Genomic DNA, 5,418 nt, shown 5'->3' with positions numbered 1-5,418 from the left:
TGCTTAGTGGGGAGCCTGCTTCTCCCTCTGCCCTTCACCCCACTCTTGTGTTCTCTCTCACTCTCTCTCCCAAATAAATAAATAAAATCTTAAAAGAAAAACAAAACCCTGCCTACAGTAACTGTACAGGAACTGCATTTGTAAGGAGTAAACAAACGATCTCACCTATCATACTACAGAGCTGGATCCCAATGCTTATTATGCTAGTAGATGGAGTCTATCATGCTAACAAGACCAACAGGCCTTAAAGAAGTTACTCACCTACAATGTTTATTCACCCGGTCCTTTTGTTTTTGATTTTTTTAAAAATTAAAGTTCTTCAACCATGAGATTACTGAAGTTCTCTCTGGCGTCTTTCACTGTGCAATGTAATATAAAACCCTTGTGGGACTTTGCTGGTGCTTGTGGTGGAGATCTTCCAAGATTACTCTAGGTTTAAATTGCTGGTCTTGGTCCAGGAGAACGCTGACAGTCAAAGCTGTTAATCCTGTGCACTGTAGGGTTAGGAAGACATTTACTGTTTCCCCCCATGGGATGTTAGCTGTCATGTTAGCACAAACTGATCATTACTTGGAGTTTACGTTTTAATTCTCTTCTCTCCCCACGAATGCACAACTCCTTCCAGGATTGTAACACAACCTCTGCATGTCTTGCTTGCATTTCTGAGGGATATTACTACATAGTGGAAATACTGAATTTCCATTGTGGCTTCATTCCAGTGGGTTTCAGACTCACTTGCGTCACCTGATTGAATGAGTCATGAGTGGATGGGCACATACTGAAAGGGCCATGAATGGATGCTGCAAGCTATTAAGACTAAGTATTGATCAGCAATGATTGTGCCATGACAAGAAGCTTCCTGATTTGGGGATCCTGAATATTTCTAAGTTATGAGAAAATAAGGAATATTATGAAAGAGAAAGAAAATCAAAACAGTTTTCTTAAGCTCCATCCCGTATTTTGGATCCCTTTCATCAGTTCTTATGGTTGCTTGTCAGACCGCCAGCTGCCAAGATGATGAGGCAGATTGAGAGCAAGTCTGCTTTTCAGGAAGCCTTGGATGGTGCAGGGGATAAACCTGTTAGTAGTTGACTTCTCAGCCACATGGTTTGGGCCTTGCAATGATCAAGCCTTTCTTTCATTCCCTCTCTGAGAAGTATTCCAATGTGGTGTTCCTTGAAGTAGACATGGATGACTGTCAGGATGTCCCTTTGGTGTGAGGTCAAACGCATGCTGACCTTCCAGTTTTTTTAAAAAGGGACAGAAGGTGGGTGAATTTTCTGGAGCTAATAAGGAAAAACTTGAAGCCACCATAAATGAATTAATCTAATTATGTTTTCTGAAAACATAAGCAGCCCTTGGCTGTTGAAAACTTCTGATTTTTTAAAATTTATTTACAAAAGTCTTTTATGAAGACTCTATACCCAAATGCCATCTGATTATTAATGACAATAAAATAATAATTCTACCCTTAAAAAAACACCTTTCTTAAATATCATATTAACAAAGCCAGTTTTACAATAGAAAATTTTTAAATGAACACTTTCCTAAGTGTAGACTTTTCTGTGATTAGTCTCTGTGCCAATACTACTTCGTTGACTTCATAGTTATGTAACCTAATTTCTTATTCTCTTTTGAGTAATCAGACCTCAAACAAAGTGAGCTAAGGCTTGCAGAACACTTTTCTCTTTTTAAGTCTAGAGGTAAGGAATGAACAATTTAGCACAAGGCAAGATGGAAAATAAAATGTGTCCCTTTTCCTTACCAAGTCCTCTTGACCATTTATCAAATACCGAGTCCTTTCTCTTTATGTACATTGGAGTCCTGCCCTGTTCTCATTTCTATGAAAAATGACAGTCTCCTCATTAAAACTTCCATGATTTGTTTTTCTTCTCCCTCTCCCTGCAGATTCTATTTCCCAAATGTGTCTGAAAATTTAAATCATGACGTACTGATGAATAGCAGTGTCTTTTGTTATTCTTTCTATACATAAATTTTGCTAGGAAGATTTGGAATTGTAGTCTCACTATGACAGGGTAAAAAGATACTCAATTGTGAATGGCTGTAATTCTGTAATTTCTAAGGAGGTGGCTTCTTGCTTGCAGGTAAGGCCCCAAGTTTCTGTGATTCTGAGATATGTGGGAACAGGGAGAAAGGAGCACTGAAGCAGGGAGCAGCTACCTGGATCTGTATAATCAAGAGCTAACCCAGGGAGCACAGAGAGCAGACAGGGGGCTCTGTACAGGCTTAGAGTGCAGCAGTTGTTAAAAAATACTGGAGGGGAGAGACAGAAAGAGAGGAAGGAAGTAAGAGGAGGACGGGGAGAAGGGGAGGGAGAGAGGAGAAGAAAAAGAAGAAGGGGGGAAGGAGGAGGAGGAGAGGGAAGAGAGGAGGAGGAGAAGAGGAGGAGGGGTGGACAAGGTAAGAAGGAGGAGGGGGAGGAGGAGAGGAAGAAAGGAAAGGAGAAAGGGAGGAGGAGGAACAGGAAAGGGGAAGAGGAGCAAGAGGAGGGGAGGAGAAGGAGGGAGGGAAGAGAAACAGCAGGAAGAGAGGAAGGAACAGCAGAAGGAAAAGAAGCAGGAAAACGGGGAGGAGGGGGAGGGAGAAGAAAGGGAAAACCATTACAAATCAAAGAGGGACATCACAGCAGATCCTCAAGACATTACAAGATAATGATGAAAAACTGAACAACTTCACGGCGATAACTGTGGCATCTGTGTATCTGTGGAATATTACACAGTGGTATAAAGAGGAGCTGTGTTTTTAGCTTCATTAAGGAGCCATAAATAATTTTGCTAAATCTACACACTAAGAAGTGCCCCTGCCCCAGCTGCATGCGAAAGTTCCCTTTGCTACACAGCCTTGCCCAAATTGAGTGTCCTCCGTGCTAGAGTTCACCCACTCTGACGGCTGTTTGCAGATGTGGGACTGAGACTTCTCTCTGTGCCTCCTGGTTTTAATGAGGTTGAGCTGCTGTGCCTGCATTTACTGCTGACTTAGATCACCTTTTCTATGAGGGGTTCATCCTCAGCTCTTGTCCATCATCTATCAGGTTGTCTGTCTTCTCCTGATTGCCTTGTAGAAGCCTTTTTCATAGAATTGGTCCTTTGTGAATTATACTCAGTATTATAAGGATCTTTTCAAGCTCTGTAGACTGTTTCTTTCAGATCCTAAATTGTGTCTTTTGATGAATGACTATTCTAATTTTAATGCAGTTTAACAGTGATTTTATTTACAGTTATTGACCTTTTGTATCTTGTTTGGGAAATCTTGCCCATCTCAAGGTCATGAAACGATTTTTTAAAAAGTTTAAATCTAGGGGCGCCTGGGTGGCTCAGTGGATTGGGCCTCTGCCTCCCGCCCAGGTCATGGTCTCAGGGTCCTGGGATTGGGCCCCGCATCGGGCTCTCTGCTCGGCGGGGAGCCTGCTTCCCCCTCTCTCTCTGCCTGCCTCTCTGCCTACTTGTGATCTCTGTCTGTCAAATAAATAAATAAAATATTAAAAAAAATTTTAAATCTAAAAACCACATAGAATTGGCTTTTTTTTAGAGAGAGGAGGAAGCAGGCTCCCTGCTAAGCAGAGATCCCGATGCGGGGCTCGATCCCAGGACCCTGAGATCATGACCTGAGCCAAACGCAGAGGCTTTAACCCACTGAGCCACCCAGGCGCCCCTAGAATTGGCTTTTGCTGATGATATGAAGAAGGGGCGAATGTTAATATTTTATGCAGGACATTGCTCAGAATGTCCTTTTCTGACTGTGCTCTTCAGGAAGACCATTGTAACAAACTACAAGCCCACATACATACAACATCATTTCTCAACTTCATTCTGTCCCATTTGTCTGTTTCCATCAGAGAGCAATTACCATAGCACTTTTATTACCACAGGTTTATCGTAAAACTTTATATTGGGTATTTTAAGTGCTACAATTTCTTTTTCTTCTTCAAAATTACCTTAACTATTATTTCTATATTTTTATATAAATTTAAGAATTAGCCTTTCAGGGATGCCTGAGCGGCTCAGTCGACTGAGCATCTGCCTTCAGCTCAGGTCATGGTCCCAGGGTCCTCAGATGGAGTCCCACATCAGGTTCCCTGCTCTGCAGGAAGCCTGCTTCTCCCTCTTCCTGCTACTCCCCTGTTTGTGCTCTCTCTCTCTCTGTGAAATAAATAAATAAATTAATTAAATTAAATAAAAAAATAATTAGCCTTTCAATTTTTCTGGGGAAAAAAAAACCCACAAGATTTTGCTTGGAATTCCATCTAGTTAACAGATCAAATTTGGGCAAAGCAAAATTTTTTGGGTGATACTAATAGAATATATTAATTTACATTTTTTGCATATAGTTATTCAAATTTTCATGATTACTTAACATGAAACTATTTTAAAAGGCAGCATAATAATAATCTATATTTTACTCAATGTCCAAGTTATTCCGTATAAAGATATTTTTTACTAGGAATATATTTAGGCACATTCTGGTTTTATAAAAAAAGGAAAGGAAATATTGCCATTCTGCTGAGTTAAATAGAAACTTTGCCATTCTGCTGAGTTAAATAGAAACTTTGAGTTAAATAGAGAGATTTTGGGCCTTGTGATAACATATAATTTGTAGATACATAACACTTGCAGAAGTAAAAAATAGAAAGATAAGCTGCATTAATTAAAACAGAATTTTGTCTTTAAAGCCATAGATCATAAAATATCCTTGAGAATATATTTAAAAACACACAGAACACACTAAGAAGTTTGAACCAGGTTGAGAAATTGGATTAAGTGTCATAATGAGAACATGCTAACTTTTGCTCTGGGTTTAATCTCTAAATTTCTGTCCATAATTTCTCACTTCTTCATTACTCTGAAAGAAAAGAAACAATGGTTTTCTGCAAAACAAGAACAGTTGATAACAAAAGCAGATGTGGAGGCGCCTGGGTGGCTCAGTGGGTTAAGCCTCTGCCTTCAGCTCAGGTCATGATCTCAGAGTCCTGGGATTAAGCCCCACATCGGGCTCTCTGCTCAGTGGGGCTCTCTGCTTCCCCCCTCTCTCTGTCTACTTGTGATCTCTTTCTGTGTGTAAAATAAAATAAAAATAATTAAAAAAAAAAAAAGCAGATGTGGGTCCAGGAGGCTCTGAAGGATCTGACAGCCCAGCAGACTGAAACCCAACTATCCAGGCCTGTCTCTGTCCACGGTGTGAGCAGAGACTGCTGCAGGCACCAAAATCACAGTGAGGACATGGGCCCCACATTAGCTATCTGGGTTTCGACAGGAAGTATGGACTTCTCTTAAGTCCATACTTAAGACTTCTCTTAAGTGTGACACGAAGAAATTTCTCATGAATTTTTAAGTGCATAATTAAAATACTGGAAATTGTTATTTATTTGTCTAGGAACTGCACGTACAATTAGCAGAGCCC

The 5,418-nt window shown here is 40.3% G+C and overlaps 1 pseudogene; it reads left to right on the top strand.

Moving 5' to 3' along the window:
• The first annotated feature begins 1,014 nt into the window (after window positions 1–1,014).
• Window positions 1,015–1,379, top strand: LOC116862998 (annotated as a pseudogene).
• The last annotated feature ends 4,039 nt before the right edge of the window (window positions 1,380–5,418 follow it).

The sequence above is a fragment of the Lontra canadensis genome, unplaced genomic scaffold, assembly GCF_010015895.1.
Source record: "Lontra canadensis isolate GAN:19392208 unplaced genomic scaffold, GSC_riverotter_1.0 scaffold438, whole genome shotgun sequence".
Classification (NCBI taxonomy): Eukaryota; Metazoa; Chordata; class Mammalia; order Carnivora; family Mustelidae; genus Lontra; species Lontra canadensis.
The sequence above is the reverse complement of the archived record's forward strand: the minus strand, read 5'-3'. Positions and strand labels throughout refer to the sequence as shown.